Source organism: Ornithorhynchus anatinus, chromosome X1 (assembly GCF_004115215.2).
Source record: "Ornithorhynchus anatinus isolate Pmale09 chromosome X1, mOrnAna1.pri.v4, whole genome shotgun sequence".
Lineage (NCBI taxonomy): Eukaryota > Metazoa > Chordata > Mammalia > Monotremata > Ornithorhynchidae > Ornithorhynchus > Ornithorhynchus anatinus.
Window position 1 is genome coordinate 8,493,130 of NC_041749.1, and position 23,624 is coordinate 8,516,753.

At 40.9% G+C, this 23,624-nt stretch overlaps 2 long non-coding RNA genes across 4 annotated transcripts in view; one reads left to right on the forward strand and one right to left on the reverse strand.

Annotated features, from left to right (window-relative positions):
- On the forward strand, window positions 1–23,511 carry LOC114806565. The gene is made up of 3 exons (XR_003754602.2): window positions 1–67; window positions 19,773–19,846; window positions 23,299–23,511. It is a non-coding gene; the product is annotated as an uncharacterized LOC114806565 (long non-coding RNA).
- Window positions 21,106–23,624, reverse strand: part of LOC114806566 — a 75,285-nt gene continuing 72,766 nt past the window's right edge. For 2 of the 3 annotated variants that reach the window (XR_003754603.1, XR_003754604.2), the window contains exons 2-3: window positions 23,329–23,401; window positions 21,106–21,346 (exon numbers count right to left, since the gene is read on the reverse strand). This is a non-coding gene — a long non-coding RNA (uncharacterized LOC114806566). Of the gene's footprint in view, window positions 21,347–21,794; window positions 21,825–23,328; window positions 23,402–23,624 lie in introns of all 3 variants that reach the window. The other variant, XR_005659512.1, reaches the window with a different exon arrangement.

Genomic DNA, 23,624 nt, shown 5'->3' on the forward strand with positions numbered 1-23,624 from the left:
TTCACTCTTAAAAGATCATCTCTGAGAGTGGCATCTTCAAACCCAGTGGACAGAAAACTATGTGGAGGTAGGTGATTATTTTTGAAACACCTTTTAGTATTATCAATATTATTATTATTCTGAATAATTACAACAATAATAATGATAATGAGTATTTGTTAAGAACTTATTTTGCCTAAGTGTAGATACAAGATAACTAAGTTGGACACAGTTTCCATCCCATCTGAGGCACATAGTTGGAGTAGGAAGAAGAAATGGTATTTAATTCCCATTTTATAGTTAAGGAAATTGAGACCCAGAGAAGTTAAATGACTTGCCCAAGGTTACACTGATGGTAAGTGGCGGAGCTGGGATGAAAACCCAGGTTCCCTGACTTCCAGCCCCATGCTCTTTCTACCAGGACTGTGTCTAAATTTACCTATTCCTCTGTGACTACTTAATCACATGAGTTTTCATCTCTAGACACCTTTTTGCTGGACTGAGAACAAGAATACATTTCATGTCTAAAAAAGTGGAGAACGGAAGGAAGGGAAAGAACAGAAGATAAAAAGACCAAGCCAATTTGCAAATCTGCATAACACTTATTTGGTTATCATCTTACCAGCAAGTTTTTATGCATTTTTTGTGTGGGTGGAAACAAGGAAATTTTGAAGGATGTGTTTTTATTAACTTAATATAAACAAACTCCTGTAATTCATTTACTTTTATGGGGATATTAACTGATTATATTGGAAAAAGATCGAATGGCTATTCAGTGAACACGACCCATAATTGTAGCTGGGGGGATTATTAAAATATAAAGAACAGTTCACTGAAGAAAGAACTAGCTCATCCAACATTAGCTAGTGTAATAGGAAGTTGTTGCCTGGGTAATGGGCCGGTATTGGGGAAATAGTCTGGTCGCCATGGAGACAATTAAATGAACCAATAGGTAGGGGAAGGGCCAAGGATGGTGGGAATAACAGGGGTGATCTAATTAATGGTAAATGAATTTTGGTAAACCAGTCAATCAGTAGGGAATTTAGCTAAGGGTATTTTTGACTTAGATGCTGTTGAGTCATTTCTGATTCATAGCGACTCTGGTTCTTTTTCCATAGAGGTTTCTTGGTTAAAAAAAACCCAAAAAACAGACTTGGTTTACCGTTGCCTTCTATGCTGTGAAAATTTGTCTCTGCCATTATCTCTGATCAAGATTTTGCTCACTTCGTCATCTGCCTTTGACTCTCTCCTATGCTGTTGCTGCCCAGCACCGGTGAAACAACTTTGTCCGTTGCTTTTGTTTAGACCTCTTCATTATGGGTAACCCGGATGAGAGACTATCTCTCAGTGACATAGCTCTAAACTTCTTTATCATATGCAAACTCTCCTGCCACGATAAGGCATTGATTCACATGACATTTGACTAGCCAAGGACAATTAACTGCAAGATCTGGGTAGAATGTCCAGGGAGATTTTAAAGTCCCCATTTGGTATCCCTAATGATCTTTGCTCAAAGTCAATATGAATGATATAGCTCTGAGGTAATGGGGAGGGGTTAGTTTAGAGAGGTCCACAGAATATCCTGAATATGATGAAGGGAAGGATGAATGAACCAATTATTCATTTAGTCGTTTTTATCGCGCAATTTCAGTGTGTGAAGCACTGTATTAAGTGTGTGGGATGTTGAGTATTTCCAACTATGGGGGAATCAGGCGAAGGTATTTATTGAGTGCTTTGTGCAGAGCACTGTGCTGAGCATTTGGGAGAGTATAGTACGATGGAGTTGGCAGACAAGATCTTTGCCCTCAAGAAACCTAAGTGTGTAAAAGGAAAAAGTCATTTATGCAGCTGTCGATAAGGATTGTTAGGTAGCCTCATGGGTGTGCTGCATTACGTGCTCCTGCTAAGATTGTGCGGAAACTATAAGCTCGTTGTCGGCAGGGAATGTCTGTTTATTGTTGTACTCTCTCAAGCGCTTAGGACAGTACTCACAGTAAGCGCTCAGTAAATATAACTGGATGAATGGATGGCACAGTAGACTTACTTGACAGTGCAAAGGTTGTCCCCATGTGGATGTTGGCCATTCGCTTCCCTACTTGGAATAGTTCCTGCCCAAGCAGTTTGCTAGCAAATATAATTAGCAATGAATCCAGTGTATTCAATTAGAGAAAGGGTGCGGTCTAGTGGATAGAGTATGGGCCTGGGAGTCAAAAGAACCCCACTTCGCCAATTGTTTGCTAGGTGACCTTAGGCATGACACTTACCTTCTTTGTGCCTCAGTTACTTCATCTGTAAATGGAGATTAAGACTGTGAGCCCCATGTGGAACAATAACTGCGTCCAACCTCACAACTTTGTACTTACCCCAGTGTATAGCATGGTGTCTGGTACATAGTAAATGACATTAAAAATCTGCTCTCTATAGCACTTTTAAAGGGTACAGGTTTTTTCTTAGCAAGACCAGAAGGCCATAACCGAGGGTGTGATCAGGGTTTTCTGATCCTCTTCTGTGGCTGGTGGAATTTTGGCCCTTAGATGACCTGGGGAATTAATGATGCTTTTCACTTCAATCCATCAATCAGTGATATTTATCGAGCGCTTTCCGTATGCAGAGCAATTCGCTATGCACTTGGGAGAGTACAGTGCAATAGAGTCCATAGATGTGATCTCTGCCTCTAAGGTTCGGGTCCATCTTAGCCACTTGTGTTTTTGACTTTTTTCCAGTTTTTCTCTTCCCACATTCCCCTGTGTTTTTACAGACTATGTTTTCTGGGGCTGTGGCCAAATTTCATTTATTTTTGTTTATTAGATTTTTCATTTCAAAGATCCAGATTTTGTTCTGAGGTAAGTACTTCATGAAGCATCATCATTATCAGTATTGGTACCATCAGAATCAGTACCATCCACAGAAGTAGACAATACTCAGAACTAAATACAGATGTCATTTTTTTAGCATAATAATACTTGGCGTATGTTCAGTCCTCTCCGTGGATCTAGAAGTTGTTTACTTCCTTTAATTAGACTCCATTGTATCTTAGGAAAAATTAGTATTGTAATATTCCTTCTAACAGGCTGGAAACAAGCACTGGGTAAGTCTAACTAGACATGTTTTTAAAAGATGCATGAAAAAAGAATTTCTAGTGCTCACTATTGTAAAAATGATATCATTAGAGAGTCAGTTTTCATCATTCATTAAAAGCTGCATAAATTTTGCCTATGGAAAATAAAATGAATGATAAAAACTCAGAGGCCTACAGTCAACGTCTACAAGAAATATAGGTATATGTATAGGTATCTATCTATGTAGGTAGATATATTTATAGCTATATGTTCGTAAATATGTAAATGCAGCAAAATCGACACATATTCATTTTCATTTTTGAAGATGGAATGAAGATCACTCCTATATTTGAGTGGCAGCTTAGATAATGAGTATCCTTAACACTGCAACACAGTTTATTTTAAAGAATAAACCAGTGCTTCATTAATGGACATTTTCCTTCAGGGCCCGTCACTGTTTTTAAAGCTCCTTCTTAGTATTTTGATCTTCATGCAGCCTTTATTCAAGAGAAGCTGTAAGACTTAGTGGAAATAACACAGGCCTTGGAATCAGAGGACCTGGGTTCTAATCCTGCTTCCACCACTTGTCTGCCGTGTGACCTCTGGGCAAGTCACTTCACTTCTTTACGCATCAGTTTTCCTGTTCTCTCCCTTTCTTAGACTGTTAACCCCTTGTCGGACAGGGACTGTGTCCAACCTAATTCACTTCATTCATTCAATCATATTTATTGATTACTTACCATGTTTTGAGCCACTGTACTAAGCATTTGAGAGAGTACAATATAACAATAAACAGACACATTCCTTGCCCACAACAAGAACTTAGAACAGTGCTTGACACATGGACTCTAAACTCGTTATGGGCAGGGAATGTGTCTGCTAATTCGGTTGCATCGTACTCTCCCAAATGCTTAGTACAGTGGTCTGCATGTAGTAAGTGCTCAATAAATATGAATGATAATAAGACCTTAACAGATACCATAAAAAATAGACAACATGCTAATGTTGGTCATTTTGTCTGTGCTCTGCTGTGGTCTCCCAAGAATCCACTGCCCTCCCACATTTTTTGAGATTGTACTTCACTGTATTTTTAATAATGATGTTGGTATTTGTTAAGCACTTACTATGTGCAGAGCACTGTTCTAAGCACTGGGTTAGATACAGGGTAATCAGATTGTCCCTTGTGAGGCTCACAGTCTTAATCCCCATTTTACAGATGCGGTAACTGAGGCACAGAGAAGTTAAGTGACTTGCCCACAGTCACACAGCTAAGTGGCAGAGCGGGTATTCGAACCCATGACCTCTGACTCCCAAGCCTGTGCTCTTTCCACTTTGGTTTATTTTGCCCTCCTGGTTTATGGGTACTTGAGTTCATCATCCGGCAGCTATGGTTGTTCAGTTGTCCAGTCCTGTCCAGGAGAGCTGTGTTTTTGATTCAGCGCTGGTGAGTTGACTCCAATTCCAGAAGCTCATTACTGTCATTTTGGCCTGCGCATTTAGTTTCAAGCTTGGTTTCTAAATGATGTTGGTATAACTGTTCTAGAACCGGATGTTTTCTGGAGTAGGTCCAGGTTATTTCTGTGTAGGTTTTCCCTGGGGTGGACTTGGTACATTACTTTCATTTTCTTCAAACTTAGTTTTGATCGATGGCGTAACGCTCCATCTGCAGAGCAGTTCTTAATTATTTGAATTTTCTCTTGTGTGTGTTTCTCCAGAGTACAGTCATTTGCATTAAGCAACAGTGTCTTAAAAACTTTTGAAGACACTTAGGATGTTGAGCTGAAAGAATTTCCCAAAGGATAAGAAACCCTTTTCTGCTCCGGCTTTCAATTCCCTTGTTACAGTCTCAAAAATTGCATAATTGAATAGGTAAATCTTCATTTCACCAGTTATGGAGAAAGGCAGGCCACTTTCTACTCTGATTCAACTAACCATTCCGTTGGAGTAACCTAAAAATTTTGGTGAATTCCTCAGACCAAGCCAAATTTATTTAGTCATATCCAGTACCTCATCTACTATGTCAAATGCCTTTATGAGGTCAGTAAACATGGTATGGAATCATCAAACTGTTCCCTTCACATTTCCTTTATCACTCTTGCCCTGCAAAGATCAATTCTGATTATCTTCGATTTAGTCTGAAGCCCATTGTGATTCAGGTAGCACACAGTTGACGGTGTTCTCTAGTAATCTTCTAAGAAGGATTCTGGTTAGAATCCTGCCTGCAGTGTAAAGCTCTGAAATTCCCCCTGTGGTTTCCACAGCCCACTCTCTTTTTTTCTTGAAAATGTTGATTATCCTGGCATGCTTTAAGTAGCCCCCCCTTTGAAAACCTTTATCTGGCATCTTATCAACTGTAAAGTCTTATAAACTCGAATATCTGAAGTCCTTCAAAGTGCAAAAGTACAGTTTATTGATCCCTTGTGAGGAAGGAGATTAAAATGTTTATGTGCTCTCCAGTAGGACTGCAGTTTCCCTAGGGCACTTACATAAAATCCCTGCTATTTTGGCTAGCAACAGCTTCAGTTGGTGACCTCCCTCTACTATGGCTTCAAGTGATATGTACCCTGGTTTGTTGTTCTGCTAATGTGATTAGCAGATCAGAGCAGATAGCAAATCATATTTTCCCTCTCTTTTGCTATAGGCTAGATCCTAATATGAAATATACCCAATATTATATATATATATATATATATATATGGATTCATGCACGTGTGTATGTATGTGTAATATATGTGGGTATGTATATGTATATTATATGTGAATATGTACATGTGAGAAACAACATGATATATTGGATAGACCCCAGGCCTGGGAGTCAGAAGATCATGGGTTCTTATTCAATCATATTTATTGAGCACTTATTATGTGCAGAGCACTACACTAAGTGCTTGGAGTGTACAATTTGGCAAAAGAGAGAGACAATCCCTGCCCATTGATGGGCTCACAGCCTGACTGTGCCACATGTATGACCTTGAGCAAATCACTTCATTTCTCTGTGCCTCAATTAGCTCATCTATAAAATGGGATTGAGACTGTGACCCTCACATGGGACAGGGATTTGCTTGTATTTGGGGATTTGCTTAATACAGAGCTTGACACATAATAAATGCTTAACAAATACCACGATTCTTATATTGCTATACAATGATGCATGGGAGTAGAGTTAACAAAGGGACTTAAGGGGCTGCAGCTGAGCATCTTGGGCTAAGGAAGATCTTGGGGAGACAGAAAAATAGATCCATAATTACAGATCATAGGAGAGTTAATCTGAAACTAAGTCCAACGAGGTTAAGCAAACAAAGAGTTGAGCCTTGAGAGAAGCAGTGCGGCCTAGTGGACACAGCATGCACCTGGGAATCAGAAGGACCTGGGTTCTAATTCCAGCTCTGCCACTTCATTCGATCGTACTAATGTACTAAGTGCTTGGAAAGTACAATACGGCATTAAAGAGAGACAATCACTGCCCACAGTGTTGTGCCACCTTGGTGTAAGTTCACATCTTTGTGCCTCAGTTAACTTGTGTAAAATGGGGAGTAAGACTGTGACCCCCATGTAGAGAGGGACTGTGTCCATCCTATTACCTTGTATGTAACCCAACCTTTAGTATAGTGCCTGGCACATAGTAGGGGCTTAACAAATACTCTAAAGGAAAAAAAAAAAAAAAGGACCCCAGGAATCATCCAGTCAGTTTCAAAGGGAGTCCAGTTAGTGGGTCATACTTTCCAAATTGGGAATTTAGGGAGTCTAGTTACTGCTGCTTGGTTCAGGTTTGGAGGCATGAATTGAGGTGGTTTGGGAGTGTGAGGGGGACAAGGAGAGGTTTCCCATCCATGGATTCATTCTCTCCTAGCTGATAGAGAGCAAAATTGCCTATATGGCTTTCTTGCGTGGCTCAGTGGAAAGAGCATGGGCTTTGGAGTCAGGGCTCATGAGTTCGAATCCCAGCTCTGCCACTTGTCAGCTGTGTGACTGTGGGCAAGTCACTTAACTTCTCTGTGCCTCAGTTCCCTCATCTGTAAAATGGGGATTAAGACTGTGAGCCCCACGTGGGACAAGCTGATTCCCCTCTGTCTATCCCAGCGCTTAGAACAGTGCTCGGCACATAGTAAGCGCTTAACAAATACCAACATTATTATTTCTTACTGTGTTATATCAGTATAGTGCATTCTCCCATGTGCTTAGTCCAGTGTTCTTCACAGAGTAAGCACTCAATAAATATGACTGATTAAATTACTCTGACTGACTCTGTTATGTGCCTAGATACAAGGAATTAATCCTTGAATCTAACTGCATTCGTGCACATCTGATTGTGTGTTAGTATGTGTTTCTGACTCACTGTGTACCTGACCTAGTCTTAGTGGAGATGAGGACTATCCCTGGCCCAGGCCTTCTCATTCCATGCAATTCTGGTGAAACAGGCAGGGTTGCTAGAGATAATATATAGAGAGAAGCAGCATGGCTCAGTGGAAAGAGCGCGGGCTTTGGAGTCAGAGGTCATGAGTTCGAATCCCAGCTCTGCCACTTGTCGGCTGTGTGACTGTGGGCGAGTCACTTCACTTCTCTGTGCCTCAGTTCCCTCATCTGTAAAATGGGGATGAAGACTGTGAGCCCCACGCGGGACAATCTCATTCCCCTGTGTCTACCCCAGCGCTTAGAACAGTGCTCTGCACATAGTAAGCGCTTAACAAATACCAACATTATTATTATTATTATTATTAATATAAAATTGTATATTTTAAGAAGGCAGAGAGCAACGTTTCCATATACAAAGGAAAAATGCAGTGCAATCCGGTATATTGGATTTTTGTTATATTGCATTTTCTAAGTCAATGTTTGCCCAGAATCCTCCTCAGATCTTTTTGAGTCTTCATCTAGTTTATAAATCCATGAACTCATGCTTGTGAAATCTCTGCCTTTGCTCCTTCTTGGCACTAACTCGGGCTGGGCTCGGTAGGGTGAGGATTTTTTAAATTGTAAATCTGATGCAAGGGTGACAGAATAAATAATAAAATGTTATGAAAGAAGGTCAAGATAAAGCCACTTCTTCAAGAGTATTTAATGAGGAGTTCAGGATTAATTTCCTGTTTACAGCTGAGTGAACAACCTTAGTCTATCACCTCAATGCTAAAGACATTGACCATGTAAATCCCTGATGAGGCTTCCTAAATCCCATTTCCTCCTCTCAGAAGTAACATTTCTTGCTCCTCGATGTAACTCTTCTACTGTGCTCAGTGCTCCCGAGAGGCTGTAAAATACAAGACTGCCCCGTCTCCCTAATGCTAGCATCATATAGGGTAACCAGCTAATGTCACTTCTCGTAAATAATAGATGCTAACAAATCACTGTGGACTTTCACTTGCCACTGCTTCATGGTCACCCAACTAATGAGCTGTAAAGAAGATTGATCTTGATAAAGCTACTTATTTTGGTGATCCAGTGGAAGGAAAGAGCCAGCTTTGAGTTCGATTCTGCCTGTAGCTGGCTACTGTGGGTGAAAACCGTATGTGCATTTTCAATCATGGTATTTATTGAGTGCCTACCAGATGCAGGACATTCTACTATGCTCTTGAGAGAGTTCAATTTAACAGACTTGGTAGACATGTGGCCCCTCACAGTGAGCTTACGGTTCGTCTGAATGAACAATTAAATGTACAAATATATGAAGAATTAAAAATTAACCTAATCTAAGACTGGGGAGGTGTCAAGTAGGCCAACGAATGGCTGATAGGATGTTACTCTTCCCTTCTTCAAAGGCTTATTGAAGGCCCATCTTTTCCAAGAGGCCCCCCCTGACTAAGCCCTCCTTTCCTTTTCTCCCATTTCCTTCTGTTTCCCTGCTGAGAAGCAGCATGGCTCAGTGGAAAGAGCACGGGCTTTGGAATCAGAGGTCATGGGTTCGAATCCCAGCTCGGCCACTTGTCAGCAGTGTGACTTTGGGCAAGTCACTTAACTTCTCGGTGCCTCAGTTACCTCATCTGTAAAATGGGGATTAAGACTGTGAGCCCCACGTGGGACAACCTGCTTCCCCTCTGTCTACCCCAGTGCTTAGAACAGTGCTCAGCACATAGTAAGCGCTTAACAAATACCAACATGATTTTATTATTCTGTGCCACCTGGATTTGCTCCCTTTATTCATCCTCCCTCCCTACCCCACAGCACCTATGTACATATCTGTCATTTACTTATTAATGTTAATGTCTGTCTCCCCATTTAGACTGTAATAACCATGATGATATTTAAGCGTTTACTATGTGTAAAGCACGGTTCTAAGTGTTGGGGGCATACAAGGTGATCAGGTTGTCCCACGTGGGGCTCACAGTCTTCCTCCTAATTTTACAGATGAGGTAACTGAGGCACAGAGAAGTTAAGTGACTTGCCCAAAGTCACACAGCTGACAAGTGGCAGAGCGGGAATTAGAACCCATGACCTCTGACTCCCAAGCCCATGCTCTTTCCACTGAGCCAAATGTGGGCATCTGTTTATTGTTATATTGTACTCTCCCTGTTACTTAGTACAGTGTTCTGCACACATTAAGAGCTCGATAAATATGATTGAATAATGAAGTGTTTGAAGTGATGGTACAGTCCTCTTCCCTCTTCCCTCCAACACCTCAGGGTGGTTTGGACTAATATGGAATGGATTTTTAGCCAGAGGACTGAAAAGATTCCTGTGGAGAAAGGGGAGTTGAACTTTGGAGTGGAAGATAGGGGAAAACAAAGCTCTCTTTAGCTGGGAGCTGGACATGGATCTCAGTCCACTCCAGAAAGACCTAAGGTTCTAACCATTGCATTCACTCTCTTTCTCTCTCTCTCTCTCTCTCTCTGCAACATCTGGGAGAAAACAGAAGGGAATTAAGGAAGGAATGAACCCATTTCAGTGATAGGGGTCATTGGTGGATAATTCCAGCTTAAACTTAGATTTTTCAGGGATCTTTCAAGCAGCTCAGGTCCCTGTAGACTATGGAGATTTTGAGGTGACAGCTGCCACAGCAGAGAAGTTTATGCTGCGTACATTTTCTGAATGATTAACACATTATTGTGCAAACTTTAGAAAAGAGCAGCAGTTTATTCAAGCTACACCTTTCTATCCGTGTCTAATTCTCACTTGAATACTCTGTCCGAACACTGGAATTTGGACTTGGAATTGCACCCTTTATTCACCCCACCCTATGGGATTTAGGAAGCCTCATATCCGTAATTTATTTATGTATATTAATGTCTGTCTCCCCTCTGACTGTAAGTTCCTTGTGGGGAGGGAATATGTCTGACAAAGCTGCCATATTGTACTCTCCTGAGCACTTAGTCCAATGGTCTGCACAAGAGAAATGCTCAATGAATACAATTAACTGATTAAGCTCATAATACATATACTTTAATTGTGGTATTTGTTAAGCAAGTTCTAGGTGTCAAACAATGCAGTAAATGCTGGGTAGATACAAGATAAGAAGGTCCCATATGGAGCTCACAGTCTAAGTAAGAGGGAGAACATATATTCATTCATTCATTCAATAGTATTTATTGAGCACTTACTATGTGCAGAGCACTGTACTAAGCGCTTGGGATGAACAAGTCGGCAACAGATAGAGACAGTCCCTGCCATTTGACGGGCTTACGGTCTAATCGGGGGAGACGGACAGACGAGAACAATGGCAATAAATAGAGTCAAGGGGAAGAACATCTCGTAAAAACCGATGGCAACTAAATAGAATCAAGGCGATGTACAATTCATTAACAAAATAAATGGTAACGAAAATATATACAGTTGAGCAGACGAGTACAGTGCTGTGGGGATGGGAAGGGAGAGGTGGAGGAGCAGAGGGAAAAGGGGAAAAAGAGGGTTTAGCTGCGGAGAGGTAAAGGGGGGATGGAAGAGGGAGTAGAAGGAGAAGAGGAGCTCAGTCTGGGAATGCCTCTCGGAGGAGGTGAGTTTTAAGTAGGGTTTTGAAGAGGGAAAGAGAATCAGTTTGGCGGAGGTGAGGAGGGAGGGCGTTCCGGGACCGCGGGAGGACGTGACCCGGGGGTCGACGGCGGGATAGGCGAGACCGAGGGACGGTGAGGAGGTGGACGGCGGAGGAGCGGAGTGTGCGGGGTGGGTGGTAGAAAGAGAGAAGGGAGGAGAGGTAGGAAGGGGCAAGGTGATGGAGAGCCTTGAAGCCTAGAGTGAGGAGTTTTTGTTTGGAGCGGAGGTTGATAGGCAACCACTGGAGTTGTTTAAGAAGGGGAGTGACGTGCCCAGATCGTTTCTGCGGGAAGATGAGCCGGGCAGCGGAGTGAAGAATAGACCGGAGCGGGGCGAGAGAGGAGGAAGGGAGGTCAGAGAGAAGGCCGACACAGTAGTCTAGCCGGGATATAACGAGAGCCCGTAATAGTAAGGTAGCCGTTTGGATGGAGAGGAAAGGGCGGATCTTGGCGATATTGTAGAGGTGAAACCGGCAGGTCTCGGTAACAGATAGGATGTGTGGGGTGAATGAGAGAGACGAGTCAAGGATGACACTGAGATTGCGGGCCCGAGAGACAGGAAGGATGGTCGTGCCATCAACAGTGATAGAGAAGTCTGGGAGAGGACCGGGTTTGGGAGGGAAGATGAGGAGCTCATTCTCGCTCATGTTGAGTTTTAGGTGGCGGGCCGACATCCAGGGGGAGACGTCCCGGAGGCAGGAGGAGATGCGAGCCTGAAGGGTGGGGGGAGAGGACAGGGGCGGAGATGTAGATCTGCGTGTCATCTGCGTAGAGATGGTAGTCAAAGCCGTGAGAGCAGATGAGTTCACCGAGGGAGTGAGTGTAAATGGAGAACAGAAGAGGGCCAAAAACTGACCCTTGAGGAACTCCAACAGTTAAAGGATGGGAGGAGGAGGAGGCTCCAGCGAAGGAGACCGAGAATGATCGGCCAGAGAGGTAAGAGGAGAACCAGGAGAGGACGGAGTCCGTGAAGCCAAGGTGAGATAAGGTATGGAGGAGGAGGGGATGGTCGACAGTGTCAAAGGCAGCAGAGAGGACAAGGAGGATCAGAATGGAGTAGGAGCCATTGGATTTGGCAAGAAGGAGGTCACGGGTGACCTTAGAGAGAGCGGTCTCGGTAGAGTGGAGGGGACGGAAGCCAGATTGGAGGGGGTCTAGGAGAGAATGGGAGTTAAGGAATTCTAACTAATATATCTATTATATATTAGAATATATATTCAGAATTATTAGAATTATATTTTCAGCATATATCTAAACCCCATTCTGCAAATGAGGGAATTGAAGCACAGAGAAAATAAGTGACTGGGCCAAGGTCACAAAATTGACCAGTATCGGAGCTGGGATTAGAACCCATGTCCTCTGATTCCAGCCTCCTCCTCTTCCTCCTCCTCAAGGAATGCTGTACCAGAAACATTTGACTAGAAGGTCAGTCTGTTCACAGATCAGAGGTTCTCTGTCCATATTCCACCCTCAGTCAGTGATAGATGAAAAATTAAGGCTAATCCAAATTTTCAAAAAATACCTAAGTATTTAGGGTTGTTTAGTATTTTTCCTTCTTACAATTTGTACCAGCAATACAGTACTGCATGCAAATATTAACTGTCCATTTGCCTGCTGTGTGACCTTGGGTAAATTTCTTAACTTCTCTAGGTCTTAGTTGGCTTATCTGTAAAATGGAGAGGGAATAAATAGTGCATCCAAACTCCAAAAATAAACTACTGTTTGAAAATCTGAAGACAATTAGTGATGTCGAATGAAATTTATTTTAGCTGTATAAGTGGAAAAGTAGTACCAATTTGCAATATTTCCATAGAAAAATTGATTATTTTGATTACAGCATATTTAAGAATGTTTCCCTTTTAATGAATCTTGAACTTCTGATGCAACACGAGCATTTTCAACTATAAATATGAATTTGTATGTGTATCACCCAGCTGTAAGGAGTAAAGACAATTCTTGTAGCTCCTTAATGAATTCTTATAAGCCTTAATTAAGTCCATAAATCATTCAGAACCATTTGAATCTAATTGCATTTATTGTTGCTGGTGTAGAGCATGGAGCTACGTTTTTATTGATCAGAAAATTATGGAGGGTGTTAGTGACTTTCACACCTCTTAATTGATGCCATTTATTTTCCATTTTTCCATTCTATAGAACACTGAAATTCCTTTTTGACAGTGCACTGAAATGTTTTTATGATACTAAAAAATAAAGTAAAATACAAGGAGATTGATCTTGATTTGGAAAATGCTTAAAATTACTATTGTTGTTAATAGCATGGCATTGAAAGTACCAGGTTTCTAAATAAACTGGGGAAAATTTTCAAAGAAAATAATTTTTTTTGAGATAACGTTTTAATCTACGATGAAGGAAAATGATTTGGAAATGCACAATGTTTGCTAATTGTGTTTAAAAGATAACTGCTATACTATATTTGTTAAGTACTTTCTGACAAGTGCTGGGGCATGTTAAATAGAAGCAAATCAGAAACAACTCCTGTCTCACATGGGGTTCACTGTCTAAGTGGTGGGGAGAACAGGTCTTTAATCCTCATCTTAATAATAATAATAATAATAATAATGGTATTAAGCAGTTACTATGTGTCAAGCCTGGCACATAGTAAATGCAAAACAAATGCTATTATTATTATTATTCTAAGCACTGGCGTAGATACAGCTGAATCTGGCTGGACACAGTCCCAGTTCCAAATTGAGCTCACAGTCCTAATTCCCATTTTACAGATGAGGTAATTGAGAAACAGAGATGTCAGTGACTTGCCCAAGGTCACACAGCAGACAAGTGGCAGAGCCAAAATTAAAACCCAGGTCATTCTGATTCCCAAGCTCGTGCTCTATCCACTAGGCCTTGCTACTTCTACATATTAGAAAAGTGACAGGCCACCCACTCTTCCCACCTTCAAATGTCTACTAAAATCACATCTCCTCCAGGAAGACTTCCCTGACAAATCTCCCACTTTTCCACCGTATCTTCCCTCCCTCCTTTCAGATTCACTTAAGCCCTGAAGCTGTACCCCCTAATCCCTTAGACACCTACCACAGCACTTATGTATAGATTTTTATGATAGGCTGCCTGTAATTTTATTTTAATTCTTCTTTGGGCAGCTAGACTGTAGACTTCAGGAGCGCAGAAATCACGCCTACTTCATTGGACACTAAGCACTTTCGACAGTGCCCTGAACCCAGGAAGTGTTCGATAAAGATCACTGATTGATGATTGATTTTCCAAGTACTCACCTATATGACTTTGAAACATTTCCATGTAGATTGTGGAGAGGAAATGAGCCAGAGATGGGTCTCATTTTCATAGATGATGCTATCTATATTTTCAGGATCCCTGTGTTTGGGTAGAGTTGAAATGCTGTTTAGGTAGGTGAGAGACAGAGCTGACTTCACGCCTTGCAGACTGTAAGCTTGTCCTGGGAAAGGAATGTGTCTGTTTATTGTTATATTGCACTCTTCCAAGTGGTTAGAACAGTGCCCTGCACACAGTAAGCTCTCAATACTGACCGACTGGAGAATTGCCACCTATTTTTACCTCATTAAAGCTGGAGATTCTCCAGGAGGAAAAACAGTAGCTTATTTCTTAGTTTTAATTTATTATGGGTTTCCTATCCTTATAACTATTGCTGAAAAGAAATGAACTCTAATTTTCTGGATGCTTAATTCACCTATGTTTTCTGGGTCTGTACACATTATTATGTTTCATTTAGAACCATACGCTGTATGGAGGTTGAGGCTAAACAAACCACATTTATTTGATTTTATGTTTTGTATGAGTTTTCCACATTCAATCTTACAAAATTAGAAATCGTTTCCATGGAAGTTCAAAAAGGTGAGTGAGTAAGGGAAAACTGTCATTTAAAGAGAAAAAGTGCATTTTTATTATGCAAAACAAATTTGGGGCCCTTTTTCCTAGGACTTTGACCTTCCAACTTCTCTCCACATTGCTGCTGTATAATTACCAAACAATTTGCATATGATTGTGAAGACCACGACTCTTTTGTATTTTGACGGGTTAAAAATATCCCCGGGAAACACTTTGCATTATTTCTATTTTAACCGATCAAGTTGAAAACGCATACTGCTCCATAATTTCGACTAAAATGATGGAGAGATCCTACGAATATGAGAGTGTATCAGAAAGTATAGATGGATAATTGTCTCACTTGTTCCTTGAGACTTATTGGGTTTGTCCCAGATAGGACCCGTCCTGTTTTCCAAGTTTTTTATTGACATCCCCAGTTTCATGAAGCCTTTGAGCAAGCTGACCATGTCTACTGCATTGCTTTACCATAGTGCCATATCTTATAATAATAATGATTGTGGTATCTGTTAAGCGCTTACTATGTGCCAGGCTCTGTACTAAGCACTGGGGTGGATGCAAGCAAATCGTGTTGGACACAGCCTCTGTCCCATACGGTGCTCAGTCTCAATCCCCATTTTACAGATAAGGTAACTGAGGCACAAATCTGTGAAGTATGAAGGTCACACAGCAGAGAAGTAGCAGAGCTGGGATTAGAATCCATGACCTTCTGAATCCCTGGCCCCTGCTCTATCCACTATAGCATGTCCTATGTCAGCATGGTGTAGTGAACAGACCAAGGACCTCGAAATCAGAAGGTCATGTTTTCTATCCCCGGCTCTGCCACTTGTCCGCTGTTTAACCTTGGGCAAATCACTTCACTTCTCTGAGCCTCAGTTCCCTCAACTGTAAAATGGGGATAGAGACTGGAAGCCCCATGTGCAACGGGGACTGTGTCCAAACTGATGTTTAAGAAGCAGTGTGGCTCAGTGGAAAGAGCCCGGGCTTGGGAGTCAGAGGTCGTGGGTTCTAATCCCGGCTCTGCCACTTGTGTGCTGTGTGACTTTGGACGAGCCACTTAACACCTCTGTGCCTCAGTTACCTCATTTGTAAAATGGGGATTAAGACTTTGAGCCCCACTTAGGACAACCTGATTACCTTGCATCTACCCAAGCACTTAGAACAGTGCTTGGCACATAGTAAGTGCTTAACAAATACCGTAATTTTTAATCATTAATCATAATTTTTATGTCATATGTTGTTGATTCATTTATTCTGCCCTCCTGAATTATGGGTGCTTTCTTCCTCATTCATTCACTCATATTGAGTACTTACTATGTGTAGAGCACTGTACTAAGCGCTTGGTGCAGTACAATGCAGCAATAAGCAGACACATCCCCTAACCACAATGCGTTTAGAGTGTCCCATATCACACCACTTGCTCCCATCCATTCTCCTCATACATCCTGCTTTTTCTTTTTTTTTTGTAGTACTTAAGTGCTTACTATATCTGAAGCACTGTACTAAGAGCTGGGATAGATTATAGTTAATAACAATTATGGAATATGTGTTTACTGTGGGCCGGGCACTGTACTAATCACCTGAGTGGATACAAGCAAGTTGGGTTGGACACAGTCCCTGTCCTGCATAGAGCTCACAGTCTTCCCCATTTTTTACAGATGAGGTAACTGAGGCACAGACTTGCCCAAGGCTACACAGCAGACAAGTGGTGGAGCTGGGATTAGAACGCATGACCTTTTGATTTCCAGTCTTGTGCTCTATCCACTTACGCCCTACTGTCCCTCCCATTGGTTACTTCCCTTTCCTTTAATTTATTTGAACATCTATCGCTCCTGTTAGACTGTAAGATCCTTGAGGTCAGGGATCCTGTCTACCAAATCTATTGTTTGTACTCTCCCAAGCATTTTGTACAGCACTTTGCATAAACCCTCAGAAAAACCATTGATAGATGGAACACATAGGCCCTATCCCACGTTCTACGGAGCTGATTGTGTTCGAGGAATCTATTGCCAGTAATCTTGTTTCAGCACTTTTGTCGAGTGTCATTTCTAAGTGGCACTTGTAACTAGTCAAGAAACTGTTGTAATAGCTCAACAGAAAGGGAGAACAACCACAGCAGCCTCATGAAATGTCATCTTGGTATAGAGTTTAGTGTCCCATTTTTGCCAAACTCTGTCTTAGAATTTGCCAGGAGTCAGAATGGCCGTTTTCTTCTGCTTTCTTCTTCTCTGTCTATCCAGTCATTTCTGGACAGTATTATTGAAGCCTAGGGAGCAGAATTTTGTTACAGTTTTAAGGTTTATATCATCAATGCAACCTTTCTCTTTCTTCCTCTCTCATTTTTCTACCATTCAGGCTCGATCTTATTATTCTGGCTCTTATTTTACCGTATCTGCCCCTTGTAGTAATAAGAATAATAATAATGATTATGGTGCTTAAGTGCTTTCTGTGTGTCAAGCACTGTTCTAAGTACTGGTGTAGATACAAATCAATCAGGTTGGATACAGCCCCTGTCCTTTATGGGCCTCACACTCTTACTCTCCATTTTACAGATGAGGTATCTGAGGCCCAGAGAAGTGAAATGTCTTGGCCAAGGTCACATGGCAGACAGAGCTAGGATTAGAACTCTGGTCCGACTCCCAGCAGGTCTTTGCTCCATCTGCTAAACCACGTTGCTTCTTCTGCTTTTGATCCACCCTTCCAACCAACCATCATGGCACTGCTCCTTTCTCCTGTCAGGATTACTCTAGCAGCTCCTTTTCCAGTTCCTTTTGGGATTCTCTCTTTCCAGTCTTTCACGATTGCCCCATATATTCAATTTATCAAAAAATCCTGTTGGTTCTACCTTCATAACATTAAAATCCACCCTTTCCTCTCCATCCAAACTGCTACTATGCTGTTCCAAGCACTTATCATATCCAACCTTGACTACTGCATTCATCTTTTCTTGGACTTCCCTGCCTCTCTGGTTGATTCTGGATGGGTGTGAACAACTCCTTTCTCCTTATGCCCCTAAACAAAGGCAAGGCAATCATGTCTTACTTTGTCGTATGTCACACACATGAAGCACCGGGAGCATACAATTATTTCTTCTCACATCACATAGTGCTTAATACCGACACAAGTGTGTGTTGTCGGAAAATCGTTCCCAATTCTGCCACTATATGCTAGTTGAAGCCAAGAGAGAAAAAACACTTTTAAGTAAGCCCAACTAAAATCACACCTCCCCCAAGAGCCCTTCCTTTTTTAAGTCCTTGTTTTTCCTATTTGCCCTCTCTTCTGAGTTGTCTAGGCACTTGGATCTGAATTCCTTAAGCACTTTATATTCATCTTGCCCTCGGACCCACATGATTTATGTATATAAACTCACACTCTGGAATTTTCCCTCTATGTAATACATTTTAATGTTCATCTCCGCCTTTAGACCATAAACTCCTTGTGGGCAGGGACAGTTTCTACCAACTCTCTTTTGTTGCATTCTTGCAGTATGACCTACTGAACACAGTAAGTGCTCAATTGATAGATTAATTGATATTATCTTAAATTGCCTAAGCCTGATCCTAACAAACTTGTAAAATCAGCTTACATAGAGGGCCCATTTTGCAATAATTTTTTCTTGTGTCAGTGTTAGAATAATGGTGTCTCATTAAATTACATTTTCTAACACTGCAACTCCCAAGAGTATTCTGGAAAATGCCATTATAGGTAAATTAGGCCCTGTTATAGGCTCCCTTCTGAGCCGTGTCAACTTTTTAATGTGATTCAGAATGAACTATTAATATAGGAAATTAAATGGCTGCTTCCATAATTTGGCCTTTTAGGTTGGGATCTTCAAATGCAGGTTGTCTCTCTGGCAGATTTCACTAAATGCAGCCACATTTCTAAGTGCAAAGAAGAGGTCTAAAAGGTTGAATATGTTTACTGAAGGTCACACCGTTCTGGGATGCATTGGCAGTCAAAGGAGATTTGGACAGCATACTTAATCCCCCAAAGCCTGCCTCCAAGATGAAAGCTCACTTTTGCTCAAGTTTAATTTTAGTTTGAAAGTACCTTTCAAAGAAGGAAGTATTTTCCTGAAATCATCCTCAGCTTCAAATTGACAGTTAGAGTGATTTCCCTAAAGCTCCATTTAGAGGAAATATGTAATCTGTCTGGGGAGGAGAAATTATGACCTTAGAAAAAATTGATTGGTTCAAAACCTTGGATACAATCCCTAAAAAGGTTAGAGCATCCAAAGAGTTATATCAGAATGTCTTTCTTTAGGAAAAACAAATCAGTCAAATGTTTTTAATGTTACCTCAACAACTTCCCTTGATAAATGAATAAATATTCATTTTACCATTTGGGGTATCGTGAAGAATCTGTTTCATCGTAACTTTAATTTTATAACTGGAAAACTTCCATATTTCCTTCCCACCTTGAATGTACTTCCAGGGGAATGTTTTGGAAACACAGTGACCATATTTTCTGGAGCTCTGGATGGGCACGGGGAACGGGCAAGGGTTACCAAATGGGGATCTGCACAGGGGTGAGGCTCTTGGGGGGCAAGTGAATGGTGCCCCAACAATAGGTTGAGAATCAGAGATATGGGCACACTGAGATTCAGAAAGAAGGAGAGAGTTGTTGAGAGAGAGCGAGACAAATACACTGGACCCACAGAGACAATGTGAGAAAGAGACAGGGAGATAAGGAAATCCACAAAAACAATCTGAGAGAAAGGGAGGTGGAGAGAAAGGGAGAGAGAGAGGGATAAGGAAAGGGGAGAGAGTACAACTGAGGTCTTTGGGAAATAGCATGTATATGCATTCCAGCTACCTGATTGCTGGATGTGCATCATTTCTAGTTTGAAATGGGGAGGTGGCAAATAGATACATGTGTAAGGGAGGAGGCTTTTTCTCACCAAGACAGCCAGTGAGAATTTTCTGCTTTCCAGGTCATGGGAATCAGGATCACCTACACCCTTGAGTCAGTGCATCCTACCATTTTGATACTCATCCCAACCCACAGGTATTTATCTAAAACTTACCCTTATGTTCTATTGCTTCCACCTCCCCCACTAGACTGCGAGTTCCTCTAGTCTGGCTTCATGACTATGTAATAATAATGATGATAATAAGAAGAATGGTATTTGTTAAGTGCTTACTATGTGCCAAGCACTGTTCTAAGCACTGGGGGTAGATACAAGTTAAGCAGTTTATCGTATATGGGGCTCACAGTCTTAATCCCCATTTTACAGATGAGGTAACTGAGGCACAGAGAAGCTAAGTGACTTGCCCAAAGTCACACAGATAAGTGGTAGAGCCACTATTAGAAGCCATGACCTCTGACTCCCAAGCCAGTGCTCTTTCCCCTATGCCACGTTGCATCTCGTAATTTACTTTCTGTATGCTCCAAAGCAGGTGTTCATTGAATACCTTTGTTAGACTGATTAATTCCTGCTGTTAGACCTAGAATAATTGAGTCAGATGTGGAACTCAGGGGAAATAATCCCATTCCTACCAAATTCTGGGGTGTGAAAGCAAATTGAGGTGTCCTTGACACACCTGGAACCCGAGTGGGTTGAGCCAGGGCTTCTAGAGAAGCAGCATGGCTCAGTGGAAAGAGCACGGGCTTAGGCGTCGGAGGTCATAGGTTCTATTCTCTGCTCTGCCACCTGGTAGCTGTGTGACTTTGGGCAAGTCACAACTTCTTGGTGCCTCCATCACCTCATCTGTAAATGGGGATTCAGACCGTGAGCCTCACGTGGGACAACCTAATTGCCCTATTTCTACCCCAGCACTTAGAACAGTGCTTGGCACATAGTAAGCACTTAACAAATAGCAACATTATTACTATTATTCTACTTGAAGCAGTGTAGCCTAATGGAAAGAGGATGAGCCTGGAAATCAGACAACCAGGTTTTTAATCCCTACTCCATTGTCTGACTGCTGTGTGAAGTTAAATTTCCTTATCTGTGCCTTGCTTTCCTCTTCTGTAAAATGGGGATTTAATTCCTATTCTTGCTCTTACTTTAACTGTGAGTCCCACATGGGTCAGGGACTAGGTCCAACCTATCTTGCGTTTATCCTAGGGCTAAATACAGTGCTTGGCATAGGGTATTTGGTGAATACCGCTATCGTTATTATCTCCCCCAGGCCTTCCCTGAATAACCTCATTTCCCCCACCTCATATACTTCCTCCACTAACTCTTCCACACTTCTGTGTCACGAAAACAGTTGGGTTTCTCACACACCACTGTAGCAAATATATACATATCTTTATACTTCTTCAGATTCCCCTTTTTATTCTCATCAAGCAGCAGCATTGGTATTTACTGAACACAATAAATTGTACTAAGGGATTAGGGAAGTTGAACAGAATTCCTAAATTGGTTCTCATAGGTTGCTTCTTAGTTGATCTATGACTTTTAAAAGTACACAGCAAGCACTCAATAAATGCCCTTGATTGACTAAATCAAGCAAATATCAAGTCAGCCAGTTTGATGCTTTAGGGAAATTCTCCGAGGACCTTGAAGGAAAGAAAAAAAGAAAGACATTAAGGAATTTTGAATGCAGCAGTGTTTACTACTAAGTAGTAAAAAGGAAAAGAAAAATAGTTTTTTCTATTTTTCTTCTAAATGTATTTCAACTTCAAAGGTTTCTTTAATGCTTATGAGCCAAAACTCATTTTCCCTCACCATGTGTGTCCTGTATGATTTGTTATTCTTCTGAGGCACATTTCAAACTTTCAAAGAATGGTAAATGAGGACCCTTTTCCTTCTGCATTTAGACTTTTATTATTTTTTTTATACAAAGCCTGATCTTTCAGATGGGTTTTTAAAATTTTCTTGCTTTATTAGAATTTTAAGCCTTGTTGCAAAGATTAATATGATGAAAAAGAAAGTCTAATCACTAAATGGGAGGTTCAAAAAGCTTCCAAACCACTGGCAATTACATTACTGAGAGTTAGCATTTACCTTTTAACAGCAAAATATTACATAAAATTCCTACAAATAAAAAAAAAGATAGCAAGTAGTTAAACTATTTAAAATCCTTTTTAAAAGTTAAGCTGTAAGATTGTCTTATTCAAAAAAGACTTATATTGGTATGGCACAGTGTCACGATACTTGCATTCATATCACTTGCTTACAATGCAGCTGTTGTGAATTGAATTATGACTGAATTAGCTTGACTATATGTTTGCAGGAAATGTGAATAGTTCTATACAAATTGTGGTTGAAAAAGTAATATTTTTTGCATACAAAATAGCTGATTTTCAAAGTTAAATGAGCTGGCCTTTTATGTTTGTTCTTTGCGATTCTCAAAAGTAAATGACTATTATGATTGCTGTGAGTTTTTATTTGCTAAAATTAAGCTATTTTTACTCTTCAGCTGAACATTTGAATGAATAGTAATTTCACCAGCTTTTAGTGCCTCTAAATCAAAATTGGGCAAACCAATTCAAATATAATTTTGTAAAATAAAACATTTCCCTGTGGTCTGACAACTTTCATGAATAATATGTTTTAATAGCTGTCAATTAAAATAGTTGTGAGAGATATAAGGCACGGAAGTAATTTACAATGTAAATTTCAACAGTACTTTGTGAAAAACTATTCTGAGAGGAAGGCAACTATACATTGCTCTACTTATGGAAAATGAGCATACATTATGGAAGATGAGCATACTTTCTCCTCGTCGTCCCACAACTCAGTCTACAAAGATTCTTTCATTCATTCATTCACTCTCTCAGCTAATCAGTATTCATATTCCCTGTGGTTTTCAAGTAAGGACTTCAAAATAGGTCAGGAAGAAGCTCTTCATATAGGTCAGAGGTTTTGGAGGATCACAGAATTGAAAAAAAAATGTGAGATATTCCTTAAATCAGATTACTGTTTACCAAGAATAATAATAGTTGTGGTCATGATGGTATTTGTTAAGTGTGTACTATGGGCCAGACAATGTACTAAGCACTAGGTTGGAAACAAGCAAATTGGGTTGGTTGCAGTCCCTGTCCCATATAGGGGTCACAGTCTTAATCCCCATTTTACAGATGAGGTAATTAAGGCACAGAGAAGTGAAGTAACTCGCCCAAGGCCACATGGCAGGCAACAGGCGGAGCTGGGATTAGAACCTATGACCTTCTGACTCCCAGGCCTGGGCTCTATTCACTACACAATGCTGCTTTAATATGGCACAATAAAGAGTCTATTAAACTTTTTCAACAGTTGTTTTTGATTTTTTTTAAAGACATTAAAAAAAAACCTCATGCCTTTTCTATTTCTCATTGCAATTTAATTTGAGTTCTGTTGATGGGTCCAAACATATTTTATATATCCATCTTTATACCAAGAAACTCCAAGCCATCGATGTGGCAGGTTTTTTTTTTCCCCTCCCAAATTGAATTTCCTTGAAAGAATGCATCCAAGGATCACGCAGCAGTATCTGAGATTCTTATTAACCGCATTTTATCACCCACAGAGATGCCAGGTTTCTGAAGTGGATACTTACCTCACAATCTTGTCCCATGATGCTTACTATTGTAGTCTGAGAAGATTCACCACGAGGATTCCTGATAACTTGGCTGTTGTTCAGAGAACAGAAAGAAGAGGACACAACAATCAATGAATTGTATCTATCGAACACTTACTGTGTGTACCATATGCAGAACATTGTATTAACACTGTATTAAATACTAACAGCACACCACACTGTGTCCAACCTGATTAGCTTGTAACCATCCCAGCACTTAGTACAATGCCTGGCACCTATTAAGTGCTTAACAAATGCCATGATTATTATCATTA